This window comes from Bos indicus x Bos taurus, chromosome 16 (assembly GCF_003369695.1).
Source record: "Bos indicus x Bos taurus breed Angus x Brahman F1 hybrid chromosome 16, Bos_hybrid_MaternalHap_v2.0, whole genome shotgun sequence".
Classification (NCBI taxonomy): domain Eukaryota; kingdom Metazoa; phylum Chordata; class Mammalia; order Artiodactyla; family Bovidae; genus Bos; species Bos indicus x Bos taurus.
The window spans coordinates 21,716,499-21,734,542 of NC_040091.1; the positions used below are offsets into that span (position 1 = coordinate 21,716,499).

At 40.4% G+C, this 18,044-nt stretch overlaps 1 long non-coding RNA gene across 1 annotated transcript; it reads right to left on the reverse strand.

Annotated features, from left to right (window-relative positions):
* Positions 1-1,951: 1,951 nt before the first annotated feature.
* On the reverse strand, positions 1,952-14,082 carry LOC113906404. Its single transcript, XR_003514875.1, has 4 exons — positions 14,044-14,082; positions 12,726-12,835; positions 3,189-3,310; positions 1,952-1,990 (listed from the first exon to the last, which is right to left on the reverse strand). It is a non-coding gene; the product is annotated as an uncharacterized LOC113906404 (long non-coding RNA).
* Positions 14,083-18,044: the final 3,962 nt, after the last annotated feature.

Below are 18,044 nucleotides of genomic sequence, written 5' to 3' on the forward strand. Positions count from 1 at the left end.
CATTCCTGATGTTCTTGGAAATGTGTGTTTTGCTTAATTAAACAGCTCACTATAGGATTGCTCCATAAGGCCAGAACTAAAGATTTTCTGATCTAAAGTGTAAGCCCCACAAGAGCAGAGACCTTTGTTTCTTCTATGTGTTGGTATATCTCCAGTGGGTTTCCCTGGTAGCTCAGTGGTAAAGAACCTGCCTGCCAATGCAGGAGATACACATTCGATCCCTGGATCAGGAAGATCGCTGGAGAAGGGAATGGGAACCCACTCCAGTATTCTTGCCTGGGAAATCCCATGGACAGAGGAGACTGGCAGGCTGCAGTCCATGTGGTTGCAAAGAGTCAGACACAACTTTGTGACTAAACAACAACTCCAAATAACTAACCAAAACTCCAAAACTGCTTTGTAAATTTTAAAGGAAATACCTGAGATAAACTGCCAACACCATGGGCTTTTGTTTTTTATTTTTCAATCTTAAAAGAGAGTGGATTATTGATTGTCACTTTTTGTAATCAGGAAATGCTTTGGGGGAAAAAAAATCTGCAAGCTCTTGGTCAGCATAGCATCCTGAAAATGAAGCAGTTAACCTCATTTTCCTCTCTTGATTGTTAGTGGAACAAGTTAGACCTTAATCAATGTACTTGTCAAATGCAACTGTTTTTCATGAAACATTGGGGTTACAAAGTTCTCATTCTCTAAATTAAACCAAGCTGAAATGAAGTTTTTGGGTCAGTGAACACGTGCTTCTTATGGCATGAACACATCATGGCATTCTATTGAGGAAAAGAGGAGTTGTTAAGAAAAGGGATTTGGCCATTTAATATTATGGCTTAAATGTCTTAAAATTTACAATACAGCCTGCTATAGGACTATTTTGACTTTGTTCTTTTGCTCCTGCTATGGGTATGAAAAGAAAGAATTCTGGAAAAACCTGTACCCTTTCTCCTCTATTAGAAACACTTATTGATTCCAAAGGGAATGTGTGAAGAAGGATCCTGCAGATGCCTCAGTCTTACCATCTATAGGCTTCTAGTGTTTTCTATGGGCTCAGAGTGTACCAGGTCCAACCAGGTTGTAAGGGAGGGTGCATGTCCTCAACACTTGCTCCCTACATTGTAGCCTGTATTCAGAAGTTTCTTTTAAAACTCTTTGCAAGTGTGGATCTTGCCACCATGACTGTTGAACTGCTGGGTCCTAGGAAAACCTGTTTTATGATTTATGTAAACACAATACCCATAGATATATGGCAGGAGGAACGGTAATGACAAATAAGAATGATCTCAAATGGAAAGGAGGTTGTTTCCTTTATTGCAGAAAACCAAGATTTATTTCACTAACACTTGTACCTGTGTTACATCAAATGAAATTAGGCTCAACAAATTTTGTCTGCTGCTTCATGATTTAGACAGAAATACATCATGATGTCAATGGTGTCATCCCAGACTGATTGGTGAGGAAAGCTCAGAGACATCACCCTAAGATCTGAAACACTTTTACACTCTAGTCTGAAAATCTTCAGACTGTCTCAGCACAGTATCAGTTCAGTTCAGTTCAGTTCAGTCGCTCAGTCATGTCCGACTCTTTGCAACCCCATGAATTGCAGCACGCCAGGCCTCCCTGTCCATCACCAACTCCCGAAGTTCACTCAAACTCACGTCCATCGAGTTGGTGATGCCATCCTGCCATCTCATCCCCTGTCATTCCCTTTTCCTCCTGCCCCCAATCCCTCCCAGCATCAGAGTCTTTTCCAATGAGTCAACTCTTTGCATGAGGTGGCCAGAGTACTGGAGTTTCAGCTTTAGCATCAGTCCTTCCAAAGAACACCCAGGGCTGATCTTTAGAATGGACTGGTTGGATCTCCTTGCAGTCCAAGGGACTCTCAAGAGTCTTCTCCAACACCACAGTTCAAAAGCATCAATTCTTCGGTGCTCAGCTTTCTTCACAGTCCAACTCTTGCATCCATACATGACCACTGGAAAAACCATTATAGAGATTCCTTAAAAAAACAAACAAACAAACAAAAACAACTAAACACAGAGTTACCATATGACCCTGCGATCCCACTCCTGGGCATATCCAGAAGAAAACATTATCCAAGGGATACATGAACCCTAATATTCATTGCAGCTCTGTTTACAATAGCCAAGACATGGAAGTTACCTAAATATCCATCAACAGATGGGTGGATAAAGAAGATGTGGTATATATATATATATGAATATTACTCAGCCATTAAAAAGAATGAAATAATGCCATTTGCAGCAACATGGATGGAGCTGGAGTGTGTCACACTGAGTGAAGTCAGAGAAGGAGAAATATCGTATGACACCCCTTACATGTGGAATCTAAAAATAAATGATATGAATGAATTTACTTACAAAATAGAAGCAGACTCACAGACCTAGAGAAAGAGCTTATGGTTGCCAGGTGGAAGGACAGGAGCAAGGGATAGTTAGGGAGTTGGGATGGGCATGTATACATTGCTAGATTTAAAATGAATAACCAAAAAGGTCCTACTGTACAGCACAGGGAACTCTGCTTAATATCACGTGGCAGTCTGGATGGAAGGAGAGTTGGGGAGAACGGATACATGTATCTGTATGGCTGAGTCCCTGTGCTATTCAACCTGAAACTATCAGCTCTACTCCTATACAAATTAAAAAGTTTAGAATTAAAAAAAATCTCCAGTATTTCTGAAAATGCACTATGAAGCCCAAAAAATAATTTTAGAAAGAACTGGAAAATTTGGTCCACAGTCAGAACGGCTCTACAAAGGTTGTTAACCCGTTTGACTTTTTAAGTTAACGGAAGATGTCGGGTATGTATTACGTATGTGTTACTGTATAAATATAAGTCTACACCACACAAACATCAGGGCCTGAAGCATCCTGGCTCCTAGGGTGGCTTCATGTGAACTGGAAACTCTAAGCCAGAACTGCTTTTCTCTTTGAAGGTGATACTGCTCAGGACTAAAACCACTGCATAAACAAACTGACGGTTTGAAAAGAAACACCCCAGTTTTCATTCCATTTGGAGCTAAGTTTAGATCCTAATTCATCTTGCAACAGAATTAAATTTTTTAAAAAGATGTTTCTGATTTAAGCATTAGTGTTTCTGTATACAACAGAGGCAGCCCAACCCGAGTCAAGTTCAAGTACTTTCTTCTACAGCAGAGAGTGAAAGCTGTCACTTACCCTACACAAAACAAAGTCCAGGAAGGTTGAAGAGTTCTGGCGGGGAGGGTCCTTTGGCTATCTTCTTTTCTATCACAGTTAAATGCAGAGGTGTTGGAGGTTTGAGGGATTATTTCCAACTCCTATCCAAGCAAACAGCCCTCAGTTAGAAGACATCCCTTCATCCTTGTTGACATGTTTCTTAGATGCCCAACAATGAAAGTATTCAAAACTCACACAAATGTTTCATATGTAGACTGCTTCTCAAACTTCAAAGCACACTGAGACTGCCTGGTCTTACTTAGTAGAGATTCTGACTTGCAGATCTGGAACAGGGTCTGAGATCCTATGTTTCTAAGAAACTCTTGGGCAATGTGCTGGTTCTCAAGCCATACTTTGACATGCAAAGATCCAGCACCCCAATTTTACATTGGCTGCCTTGAATTGACATCAAAAAAGGAGATTCTGGGTCTAAATCCTGCTCTTGGGGAAAGAGTGACGCCATCTACGAGGGAACTCTGGTGGTGGTGGCCACAATAACGTCAGTGTTCTACCCCCTCTAGGCAATCAAAACAAAATCTCACCGCTCTATTTTTGGGGATAGCAAGTCCTAGAATTTAGGTATTCCTTTACTTCCAAAAGAACTTAGAATTCCTTCATACTGATGAGATAATAAGGTGGTATAATTATACAGAATTTTTTACAGATGGAGGAAGTTCCAATAGAAAGGTTAAGTATTGTGGGGAAGGTCAAGTAGAAAATCAAGAATACACCTTAGCTTTTCTGTCTCCTAAAATATTTCTATGATTACATTAGCCTGCAGCTCATTTTGGATATCAAATATATGTGAAATTGAAGCAGAAAATAAGTTGAGTTACATTCTTTAAAATCTTATATAAAAATTCATACTTTGTTGCAAAAGATAAATTAGGGAGAAATGATTCACATTTAAAAAGCAATGTTCATAGTAATTTCAGTAAATATATTATAGAATAAATTAGTCTTGTGAAATCATATGCATATTTTTATGGAGCATATTATTCCATGTATATCCATTGGGGAATACCTAATAATAATGTTGCTGAAAACTGGATAGATATGTTATTGGAATGAAGGGAGCACTGGAATGGAACTTGATTTGTGTTCCTACACTACCATAATATAATTGCATGAACTTGGGCAAGATATTCTGTGTGTGTGTATGTGTGTGTGCAAACACACATGTGTACCTGCATGCATGCACATCCATGCATGTGAAGAATAATATTTTTTCTGTATATATTACTGGGTTATAGTGAGAATAAAATAAGATGATGCAAAAGGCTCTATAAACTGAAAATACCTGTACAAATATTGTCATTATTTTGCAGTTACAATCTTCTCATACATTCACCCACGTAGCATAAAATATTTAACAATTTGTTTTGTGTGATTTGGTGGTGGGAGCGCTTAAGATCATTAACACAGTAGTACTGTCAGTTTCTGGGATCGTTGACAATCGGTCATTAATTTCACAATGTGTGTGTGTTTATGTGTATATGTGAGAGAGAGAGAAAGAGAGAGAGTAAGCGGAAGAGAATAAAAGAGACAGAGAGAGAAGCATTACTGAGAGATATTCTTTTGACGAAAGTGAAGTTCATGGTGCTATCCAATGCTTGTTAATCGATAAAAACCAAAGTGGAAACAAGAGGAAATAAAAGTCAGTTAGCCACTAGGTTGAGAAAGAAAGAAACAGAAAAAATAAATAGGCAATTGGCATCAATATGGCAGTCAAATTGGAAATATTAGAAAGCCAAACAATTAGTGGAAAAATTCCTAGTGTTTTAACTACTGAACATCACAAGTTGACAACCAAATTAAAAATACCAATGTTACACCTCAGAAATTAATTTCTAAAGTTAATCCAAATGCATCTCAAGAGTATCATTAAATTGAATCAACTGACCTGTAGTTTTGTTTTTTTTTTTTCACTTTATTTTTTGTTGGAATATAATTGCTTTACAATGTTGTGTTTGTTTCTGCTGGAAAAGGGATAGTTAGCAGGAAGCTCCTGTGTAGCACAGGGAGCTCAGTTCAGTGCTTTGTGATCTACAGATTTCTAATAAAATAATAAATTCATTGATCTATAGATTTAAAGGACTTCCCAGTGGCTCAGCAGTAAAGAATCCACCTGCAATGCAGGAGCTGCAGGAGGCATGAATTTGACCCCTGGGTCAGGAAAGAGCCCCTGGAGAAGGAAATGGTACCTCATTCCAGTATTCTTGCCTGGGAAATCCCATAGACAGGGAGCCTTGTGGATTCCAGTCCATAGGATTGCAAAAGAGTCGGACATGACTGAAGAGACTTAGCTCACACATACGTAGATTTTAAAAAATAATTGCAAACTACTTCCCATTGCCATGACTATGGTAAAGACTACAAAGCAGATTTTCACACAAATTATGAATTTCAGAATTTATGAATCCCTGAAAGTCTTCTCCCTTCAATCACGATTGTGTGTGGGTTCAGAATTACCCTGGAGCCTGGTGAGTTACAGTTCCTGGGGGCCACAAAGAGATGGACACTACTGAGTGACTGAGCACAGTGTGTGCACACCACACACACACACTCACACACAACCACTTCCAAATTATCACTGCATCTGAAACCGAATCTGCGAGCTTTCAAAGTAGGCTAAGCTTATTGTCAGTTGTCAGCTTCTCCTTTTAAAACATCTTTCTGTCTCTCCACACATCGCAGGTGTTAAATCTACTGTACTTAAACTTCTCCTGGTTCTCAGAACAAAATGCAGATGCAACCCCAAAGTGTCAGATATCTCATAGAATTTTGAGTAGTCACTTTTCCCACGAGTATCTGTGCTTTAGTAAGAAGCAACTGAACCCCCCCGCAAACAGAACTTACACAGCTTCCCATGTTTGTTTTTCTGGCACAGGGCAGGAGGCAAATAGTGCTGATGACCAAAGGCTGATCTGAAAGCAGGGGTAAAGCACTGAGGTTTGAGAAAGACTCAGTCTTCTTCCCCCAAATTAATTCTCTCTGGAGGTCCAAATTTTTCCCATATTTTTTTTTGTCTCTATATCTGAAATTCTATCCAGTACAGATATATTGATGTTAACAAGTATGCTCATCTAAAGGCAAACTTTACAACAAAAGTTGTGTCGCATTCACTTAGCATGTGTTGTTATAACTGGATGTTTTCCTCCTTATTTTGACTACCCCAAAATGTATGATGAATTTTAAATAAGGAGTTTGGGGCCTAGAGATATAGGGTAAAGCTAAGGAGGCTGGATATAAAGGGATACACAATCACAGCAAGTCTCAGAAACTAATAGGCAAGATGGATACAGATGTCTGGACCTAAGTAGGTATAGACTAGGGGTCAATATCTCCAGTATAAAGGTGCATCCATAAATCTAATGTCAGAGCAGTGTTAGACGTCAGAATTAGGTGAGAACACACAAATGAGTTCTGTTTTGAGAGTCCATTCATAAGTCCATTTTGTTTGTAAGTTCATCAAAGTTAGCCTAGGTACACAACTAACGCTGTATAGTTGGCTGTATAGTCCTATTCTGTAATAGGTTTACAATACTTTTCACACACACACAAACACAACAAATCAACACTTTCAATCTTACAGTACAGTACCTTGAATAGTCCAATAGTACAATACAATAGCTGGCATACAGTTCAGATCAGTCGCTCAGTCGTGTCCGACTCTTTGTGACCCCATGAATCGCAGCACGCCAGGCCTCCCTGTCCATCACCAACTCCCGGAGTTCACTGAGACTCACGTCCATCGAGTCAGTGATGCCATCCAGCCATCTCATCCTCTGTCGTCCCCTTCTCCTCCTGCCCCCAATACCTCCTAGCATCAGAGTCTTTTCCAATGAGTCAACTCTTCGCATGAGGTGGCCAAAGTACGGGAGTTTCAGCTTTAGCATCAGTCCTTCCAAAGAAATCCCAGGGCTGATCTCCTTCAGAATGGACTGGGTGGATCTCCTTGCAGTCCAAGGGACTCACAAGAGTCTTCTCCAACACCACAGTTCAAAAGCATCAATTCTTCAGCACTCAGCCTTCTTCACAGTCCAACTCTCACATCCATACATGACAACTGGAAAAACCATAGCCTTGACTAGACGGACCTTTGTTGGCAAAGTAATGTCTCTGCTTTTGAATATGCTATCTAGGTTGGTCATAACTTTCCTTCCAAGGAGTTAAGTGTCTTTTAATTTCATGGCTGCAGTCACCATCGGCAGTGATTTTGGAGCCCCTAAAAATAAAGTCTGACAGTGTTTCCACTGTTTCCCCATCTATTTCCCATGAAGTGATGGGACCGGATGCCATGATCTTCGTTTTCTGAATGTTGAGTTTTAGGCCCACTTTTTCACTCTCCACTTTCACTTTCATCAAGAGGCTTTTTAGTTGCTCTTCACTTTCTGCCATAAGGGTGGTGTCATCTGCATATCTGAGGTTATTGATATTTCTCCCGGCAATCTTGATTCCAGCTTGTGTTTCTTCCAGTCCAGCGTTTCTCATGATGTACTCTGCATAGAAGTTAAATAAGCAGGGTGACAATATACAGCCTTGATGTACTCCTTTTCCTATTTGGAACCAGTCTGCTGTTCCATGTCCAGTTCTAACTGCTGCTTCCTGACCTGCACAGGTTTCTCAAGGGGCAGGTCAGGTGGTCTGGTATTCCCATCTCTTTCAGAATTTTCCACAGTTGGCATCAATTGAAGAGGCAAGAAGAGTTACTGACTGGAGGAGAGAGTGGAGGTGGCAGTTGGTAGAGCTGCAGGATCATCAGCAGTAGGAGACAGAGGGCAAGCTGCAGTTTCACTCACTCATGATGTTGATGGCACAGGTTCTGGTCCCTTGCTGGATTCAGTTCTATCTACCCTCTTGAAAAGGATCCAGTGGTGTCTGGGAAGGAGCTCTTTTTATCTCATGATAGATGACACAGCAGCACGGTAGCATCCTTAACAGTGGCTGAAACCCTCAGGCCCCATTCCATGTTTCGATCCTGTGCCTAAAAAAATTAACAGTGCCTCCTCAAAGAGATAAAATCCCATTGCTAGTTCCTACACTGTGAGCCTCCTCAGCTTTTCAGTTACTTCTTCTTCCCTTCTGTCTTTTTGTCCTTTCTCCGGGCATGTTCACATCTTTGAATCTTCGCAAGTTGAAAGTTTGTAAGTGGATGACTTACCCCATAGGTAAGATTCACAGGAGTAAGAAGTGTCTGGTGGATACTAGGTTGAAATTCTCTGTGTGTTAGCATTTTGTGAAAGATAAAGTCAACTTAAGATTATAGTAAGTGGTAACTGCCATTCTGGAAGTTTGGACATTATAAATTTAGAGATCAGGCAACAGAGAATTGAAACCTAGACAGAGAGTTTAGGCCATATGAGTAAAAAAAATAAAAAAATTTAAAAAAGCTTCAAGAAAGAAAGCCCCTAATCTGAGTAAATATTCTCTATTACCTATAATTTGCCTTAACTATTTTCACAGCCAAACAGAAGCTTTCCAGAGATGTCCCACGGCTGGGATCCCATGGCAAAGTCAAGGGCATACCTAGAATTCTCTCCAGTAAAACTTGTCATGGTTCCAGTTCACTGAGTCACAAGTGGAAAGAATCAAGTCAGAAATTCTTTTTTTTTAAATACATCTTTTTTTCTGATATGGATCATTTTTAACATCTTTATTGAATTTGTTACAGTATTGCTTCTGTTTTATGTTTCAGTTATTAGCCCTGAGGCATATGGGATCTTAGCTCTCTGACCAGGGATTGAACCCATACCCCCTGCATTGTAAGGCAAAGTCTTAACCACTGGACCGCCCAGGAAGTCCCATGGTCAGAAATTCTGATATATGTAGGGGAAACATGTAAATTTCTGGTGGAGATAATATCTATCAACTTACCTGGGGGAAAATGCTACCCAGTTTTCCAGTTGTTCTTAGAGGAGAAACAATCAACATGGATTTAACTGTGTTTAAGTAAGAATCAATCACTAGAGCTTTGATTTAATAAAGAGAAGGGTGGTGTGGTGGTTTAGTCGCTAAGTCATGTCTGACTCTTGTGAGCCTATGGACTGTAGCCCACCAGGCTCCTCTGTCCATGGGATTTTCTGGGCAAGAATACTGGAGTGGGTTGCCATTCCCTTCTCCAGGGGATCTTCCCAATGGGATTCTCTTTTCAACTGCCTCTGCCGTTAGTAACTAGCAACACCAATAACTTGAAGTATTCCCAAAGTTAATGACTTTATACAAATTAAGTTATAGCTTTGAGCCTGCCTGTTTCTTTTTAGGCAAAACCCAAAGGAAAATAGTGTTTGAAACATCCCACACTCTTCTTTGACATTCTTCATGATCTTGGTTAAATCACTGAACAGTTTTCGATTCCAACCTTCCTTCCTAGAGAAATGATCCTCAGCTCTCTCTTTGTGTAAACTCTAGTGGTTTTTAAGAAGCCATCTCAGTTGTTTTAGTTTGAAAATATGGTACTAATGAGTGGAAGGCCACAATGTTAATCTCTGGGTGGGCTCTTTTACTTTGCTCAGTTACATGACCACACACTTTATCTTAACCAAGGACTTGGACCTAATAAAATATCAATTTGATTCAAGTTTATTTCAGAAACTATTCTGAAGCTCTAGCTTAATTCTGGTTCAGTGGCTTTCAAAAATATAGGGTTGGTTTCTGCTCAGAAGTTCTCAGTGGATTTTAAAACAAAACAAAACAAAAATGTTGGCGTTACTTCTCCATGAGGATGCTCAGCTCAGCTTGGGGTTCATTTAAGCAGAAGTTCATTCCAGCTTTGCGTATAAATTGAGTTTATAGTTGGAAATGGTTCAGTTCTCAGCTTCTAATCTTCAATCAGAGATCTTCCAAATAATCACTTCCAGAGGAACAAGGTAGGTGAGACTGGAAAGATGTCAATGCTTTTCTTTAACCTGTGCTGTAAAGATAAATCCTACTGGAAGTGGAAAAATCACATCATGTTATACAATCAGGACTCCTGAGGATTTGGTCATAAAAGTTCAGTCACAGTGTTTCCCACAGTATCTTTAAATGGTTTCAGTGGGAATATGCCTTCCCCTCACTTAGCATAAAAACTTGAGCAGCCTCATGGTTTCCTGGTCACTCTTAGGAAATAAGAAAAAGGTAAAAACACAATCTTCATTCGGTAGTTAGTTGTGTCTAGTGACAATCTCTGTAATAATCAAAACTTCAAATTTGATTTAAATCTAAATGTTCTACTCCGCCCCACCCCAGCTGATCCTGCTGTGGGTGAGCTCCTTGTGCAGAAGAGGTCTGTCCCTTCCCCTCGCTCCCTAATTCTCTTCATCCTGCGTTTGTCCCATTCCGTGCAGAAGTGGAGAATATAGGTTAGATGTTACTAACAGGGACTGTATAAGACAGTCACCCACTCTTAGCACCTGGTACATTTTGAAAGCTGACTTTCTCACAGAAATTTTTATGAGCTTTAGAGATCAAGGACCTCTTCTGTTTTGGTGGATTTCTCTGAGTTTCTCATACATAATATGAGTGGTGACTCACAAAATACTGTGATAGAGTACTATAGGCATAAACAAATATAACTGAATGCATCCATGTGTATTGAGGTAGAGAGATGGAGTGAAAAAAAGGGGATAATCCGACAAAGGCTTTGGAGATAATCAGCCTTGAACAGCATTTTAGTTGCTAGAGGATGAGAAAGGTCATTCCAGGCAATGAGAACAGCATTAAATAGCCCGAGAGGGAAAGAGATATGACAGATATGTGAGGATGGTTGAGTGACTTCCCTAATGAGGGTAAATCAATGTCTAGCAGGAAATTGGAACCTGAGAGGTAATATTCATTATGAATAATGAGAAGATTTTAACTTGATTCAAGAAGGAATTGTAAACCCCCATAAGGATTTAAGAAAGAAAATAATTTGATGATTAAAATATTGAAGGAAATAATTTTGAAAATAGGGGAGGAGGGGATCAGAGAAGAGAGTATTATGTGCAACACAGCTGAAGAACCAGGTCTGGTAAAATTAGAATAGTCTTGTGAAATCTAGATGGTCTCACATTTTCCACCTTAAAGAGATAAACAACATTTCCCTCTGTATTTTTTTCATAATTTTTTATTTCTTCCTGTTCTCCCATATTCTGTGAATAGACCCTTTCCTAGTAATTGCTGAAGTCAAAAAGGGTGAGGTATCTGACAGTTTCAATGTATAGATAGTCACATTATTTTTTCAAACAGTGTATGAGCAAAATGTGACTTTATAGCAAAAAAAGTCCCATTTGAGTAATACAATCTTTAAAGTCCCAGTAGGAAGTATTCATTCGTATTCTATAGCAATGAAGAGAGCGTTTCTTTTCACCTTGGGCGATGGCCCCACTTCCCCTCTTGTAAAGAGTATGATGAGCACGAACATGTGGATGTTTCATGGAGGCTTTAAAAGCACTGCACGTAGCCCCTGCTCTCCAACTGTGGTTTACATGAGTCCATCCATCCTGTGAGGTGTGACTTTCAATTGTCCAAATGGACCAACTCAAGTGCAGAGAGAACGAGCGTCTTTCCCAAGTCACACACAAAAAAACCCTGGAAATGCAGGGATTCAAATCCAGATCATCTGACTCGACGTTCCAGGCTCTTTTTCTCGACACCAAACAGTTGGCATAAACAACTATTCACGTGTTAGTCATTAATCTCATGCTGTCTGCTTCATTTTATTAAATCATTACCCCGCGTCCTGGGGACACTGCGTGACTACACCATTAAGGCAAATTTGTTAATACGGACATGCCATGTTAAGTCATGAGGAGGCTAACTCAATTACCCTTCCTTTGATTGATTTTTGGTAGGCATACAGTGGACTTTTTCTTGTGGTTAGCCTCATGACATGCTGTAAACATTAGCATGCACTATATTAACTGTCTAAAAAGGGCTGTAGTCTTTTAAATGCATATTAAAGTATGAAAATATTAAGCTACATTAATATTAATAGTTTAATCATATAGTCTCAATCAGGACAACCACTAAATAGCTCCTTGAAGGACTTGGGAACTTGGGAAAGAAAGATATAAGTAGACAAGGAAACATAATAGGTAGGATATAGGATAGGCCACTGAAAGTTTTGCTTATGGTTTCAGCAATTCAAAGTAAACCAAGATAAGACAACATTCTATTAAGAAGTGCCACTTACCTGATTTTTCTCCTTCTAGGTATCAGAATCTTGATAAGGTTTATTTAAGGAGAGTGAAACTAATGGATTAAATACTATCTATTCTTTACCTTGTGATCATATAAATATTATAAATCAGTTACTGATCATGAAGAGCATATGCATTTTATGAGGCACCATTACATACAATTCTAGTGACATAAAAATTCACTTACATTTGACTCTAAACTAAACTTACATTTGACTCAGCTAAAACTTAATTTCTGCAATTTTCTCTAACTCTAATCTTCCTCAGGGATCTCCATCTTATCGTCAATAGGGAAAAATAACTGCTATCCAGTCTCATAAAAATGCTCTATCAATAATTTAATTTCAATTACCAATATTTTAATTTAATTTCATCTGAAACATGTTCTCTTCCATCCTCTGCTCCTCTTGGGGGATGATGTTTGGTATCAGTGGGGAAGCTTCACAGCGCCCTGTACTCCGGCTGTGGAAAAAGATAGGAAGACCACAGATTTCAGATTCTCTCACTTTCTGAATGGGGGCTTCCAGGTGGTTCAGTAGCAAAGAATCTGCCCATCAGTGCTGAGCCGCAAGAGACATGGGTTTGATCCCTGGGTTGGGAAGATTCTCCAGAGGAGGAAATGGCAGCCCACTCCAGTATTCTTGCCTGGAAAATCCCATGGACAGAGGAGCCTGGCAGGCTATACAGTCCATGGGGTTGTAGAGTCGGACACAATGAGCAACTGAGGAGGACGACGACAACTTCCTGAGAGACACGGCTATATTCTGGTTGGTTCTCTGGGCCAGTGATGGCTGAAGTAAAACTGATCCTGCTCAACATGTTGGCACCCATCCTTGCAGGCTGTGGTCCCAGCCATTGAGTCCCCAGCACAAGGTGGTCTCTTTTATCCAGCCCTAGGCTCCTGCTTGTCCTCTGTGCCTCTCAGCACTCTGCTCTCCTTCACTGGAGCAAATGGGGATTTCTAAATTTCTTACATGGTACACATTCCATGAGGAGCCAGGATACTGTGTGGGGCTCTATATATAGGTCTATATAGATGGTATCTATATAGATACCATCATCTACCAGTTGTGCTATTTTTCCCATGGTGAGGAGATATCTCCACAGCTTGAAACCTTCACTTATTTTAGCCTCCTCTCTGTTCTTGATTTCCTCTTTATTAATTTCATTATAGCTATGGGCTTCCCTGGTGGCTCAGCAGTAAAGAACCTACCTGCAATGCAGGAGCCACAGGATACTGGGGTTCCATCCCTGGCCATGCAACAGCTTGGGAATGCAGCCTGGGGTGCTTCCCTTCCCTCTGACAGAGCTCTCCTTGCGGGAGGCCTTGGCAGTTTGCACACCTCCGAGCCATAAGCCCTCTGCAAGGAGGCCTGGCTCCTAGGTCCAAAGGGAAGGCGAGAGCGGAGCTGAGGCCACTCAGGCGCCAGTCAGGTCTCCCACACTCCCGCAGCCTGCTCCTTCCCGGGCGCAAACGCTAGAAGCTGGGAAGGACTTGGCGAGGTTCGCCCAGGCCAGAGCAGCCTCTGGGAAGAACACCTGAAGGAGAGCATGGGAACCCATTCCAGTATTCTTACCCGGAGAATCCCTTGGACAGAGGAGCTTGGCGGGTTACAGTACATAGGGTGGTAAAGAGTCTGACATGACTGAGCGACTTAGCACTCACTCACCATGGCCACCGGAGAAGGCAATGGCACCCCACTCCAGTACTCTTGCCTGGAGAATCCCATAGATGGAGGAGTCTGGTAGGCGCCAGTCCATGAGGTCTCTAAGAGTCGGACATGACTGAGCGACTTCACTTTCACTTTTCATTTTCATGCATTGGAGAAGGAAATGGCAATCCACTCCAGTGTCCTTGTCTGGAGAATCCCAGGGAAGGGGGAGCCTGGTGGGCGGCCGTCTCTGGGGTCGCACAGAGTTGGACACGACTGAAGTGACTTAGCAGCAGCAGCAGCAGCAGCACCATGGCCACACTTGAGAAAGAGAAAGAAAAAGCAAAGGTGTAAGAATGCTTCACATTCTACTTTTAACTCCTATCTTCCCACAAATCACTTGGGTAGGAAGAGTTGGGCTTTTCACTTTTTCTCTTTGGCACAGATTTCTCTAACATAAAATATTCTGATTAAATCAGCCAGGCTTTTGCTATAAAAAAATCAAAAGACATTTAAGAATCTTCTCTCCTCCCAAGACATCTGGCAGGCCAAAGGTCAGCACTAATACCCAAAGGCTAGTGACGATGCTGTCTTTGTTATAGGTGGCAAAGGCTGTGAGGTAACGTGGTTTTATAGGGAAATGAAATACGTTGATTTAACCCCCCCTAAATCTCATCAAACCTCAAACTATAAACACTTTAATGTGAGGTTTTCATAGAAACTTCTAGATTCTTCTCATCAAAGTTCTTGTGAAAATCACTGGGTCACACAATTCAGATGATTGCCATCTTCTGTTCTGGTGTGTCCTTCTGTTCTCTTAATTCTGATGATATTTTCCTGTGTTTCATGTAGTTTTTGCTGCCAGTCTGCACCAATCTAAAATCTCTGCCTTTCCCCCTTATCTCCCTTTTTAATCTTTTGGTGTTTTTCTTTCCTCACTAATTTTCATTCAAATGATATTTTATTTCTATTTATGAAAATGATTCATGCCACTCATGGGATATTCTTCAGTACAGAATGATACAAAATAAACAAAAATATTCCAACTGCTAATGTACAGTCTCCTTGTAAGCTGTGTTCTCTTCACCCAGCAAGTAAAATCTAAACTGTTTTAAATCTTTTTAGTGAGAGGCACAAGCCAAATGCAAATGGCTCCCACACACTGGGAAGCAACACAGGTTTCTGACATTTCCTAGAAAACAGCGTTAAAGCATCAGCAGCTCACTAAATGTTCCTGTTAATCCATTTCATGCTGTCTGGTACACAGGTGAAATCTTGCAAGACGGATTATAATACTGAGAACTAGAAACAATTTTATTAAAATATTCTTATCAAACAAACACACATTCATATGTTTTAGCAAAAAATTATTCTCCCAACCGTGCACTGATTTATTTCTTCACAGATCTGATGTACTTATGTGTATTGTTTTATATATGTAGTTCTTCAAATCCCTAGGCAAACAACTCTCACAGAGCCACTGAAAATTGAAGAGGGGCTTCTCTGGTGGCTCAGTGGTAAAGAATCCACCTGCCAATGCAGGAGATGCGGGTTCGATCCCTGATACAGGAAGATTCCACGTATCTTCACGAATCCAGGAAGATTCCACAGAGGGACAAAGCCCATGTACCACAACTACTGAGCCTGTGCTCTAGAGCCCGGGAGCTGCAACTTGCATGCCCTGGAACCTTCCACAACGAAGAGTAGCCCCTACTTGCCTCAACTAGAGAAATGCCTGTGCAGCCATGAAGGCAGCACAGCCAAAAATGAATGAATAAATAAATAAATAGAATTATATACATATATTAAAATATTGAAAATAAGATGAGAGTTAAAGAAAACAAACAGAAAAAGTAAAGAGGCATCAAAGTGAACACTAAGTTGACACAGAGCTGATAACTGCAGGAAGCAGCCCCCTATATCCCTTCTTTGGAGAAGCCCAGTGGAGCTGTATTCATACCTCTGAGCAGGGGGTGCTGCCCAGCTGATACCGATGTGTCTAAAGAGGCATAATGAGGCTGATTCTGTGAGTGCCAACAATGCCGCAAACTAGAATTAGTTCCTGCAACTTGAATGGGCTGCTGATTTCAGTATGAAGAAACATTGCTAGAATGACACTGATTAGGAAAAGGAAGCAAAATCAGAGGCAGGAAGTAAACTAGAAGCTGCGTCCTCTCTTCCTTCTCCAGTCTCAGTTGTCTAGCACCCCTAACAGCAGAGCCTACCAGGGAGCAGCTGGCAAAGTAGAGATGTGGTTTACAGAGTTCCAGCTTTTGCCTCAAAGAGTGAGTATAGGAGAGAGGGTTGAAACGGAGAGACAATAAATAGCTTAATAATTGGCTCACTCAGCTAGGCTATGAATTTCTACAGAGCAAGAACAATCTTACATGGATAAGGAATGAATAATCTCCAGTATAGCATGTATAATAGTATTAATGGAGACAGAGAGTGTTTAATTCTTAAAAGATTAATGTTAAATATCCATTTTATTTCACACCAAGCTTATACATTTATTTTGTTCCAAGATTTGCTAAAAAATTATCACTGTTGATTTATTCATTCATTAATATATCATTCATCTAATTCTAAAAATTTAGCAATATTATACAATAGGTTGTGCTCTGAAGGACTATAAACTAAGTGATAGCCTAAGAAAAATACAGTTATTAAAGAAAGCTTTGCTATGCAAAGCCATATAATACACTGGAAGTCTAATATAAACAGTGTTAGGGTTTGTCATTTTTTTTTTCTGATGCAGTATTCAATTGTATCCCTCCTGTTCAACCTCCACTCCCTACAAAGAGGTAAATGGGTAAAATTTACTGAATAGTCAATGAAATGTCATGTGAAAGATGTGGCTAGGAAATTATTCCTAATCTAAGACCAATATTTCATTCAATAGGAACAAGATATATAACTTTGACAACTTACTTAACTTTCTAGAATCTCAAATAAGGAGGCCATGAAATTAAAAGACACTTACTCATTGGAAGGAAAGTTATGACCAACCTAGATAGCATATTCAAAAGCAGAGACATTACTTTGCCAACAAAGGTCCGTCTAGTCAAGGCTATGGTTTTTCCAGTAGTCATGTATGGATGTGAGAGTTGGACGGTGAAGAAGGCTGAGCGCCGAAGAATTGATGCTTTTGAACTGTGGTGTTGGAGAAGACTCTTGAGAGTCCCTTGGACTGCAAGGAGATCCAACCAATCCATTCTAAAGGAGATCAGTCCTGGGTGTTCTTTGGAAGGACTGATGCTAAAGCTGAAACTCCAGTACTTTGGTCACCTCATGCGAAGAGTTGACCCATTGGTAAAGACTCTGATGCTGGGAGGGATTGGGGGCAGGAGGCGAAGGGGACGACAGAGGATGAGGTGGCTGGATGGCATCACCGACTCAATGGACCTGAGTCTGAGTGAACTCCGGGAGTTGGTGATGGTCAGGGAGGCCTGGCATGCTGCAGTTCATGGGATCGCAAAAAGTCAGACATGACTGAGCAACTGAACTGAACTGATCTGAATAATCTCTTCTATTCATTCTCCTTCTGAAGCCATATTCTTAATCAGTTCAACAGTGGAATGGGGACAGTATATAATAACATCATCAAAGGGTTAACACACCTTTATTCTCTTCACAGCCCTTCATATGCAATATAGGAAAATGAGAAACAATCATCTTCTGGTAAACGAAGTAGCTTTTTTGACACCTACATCTTCTCATCTTTTCGCAATTCACAATAGCATACACCAACTTTGAGTCAACAAAAATGAGCATGCTAACTTAGTGCAGGAGCTTGTCCACATATTGCTGATTTTCAGACCATCAAGTTCATTCCCATCTCAACATTTCTGAACATGTTGTTATGCCTGAAATGTTCATTTCCACACTTATTTCTTTTCAATCGTTACCTTTTAGAAAGACCTTTCAGTTGCACTCTACATAAATCCCATCACTACCTCTCTCTGCCTGCTATTCTTGCTTTATTCTTCTCCAGAAACTTAGCACTTAATATCTGAAGC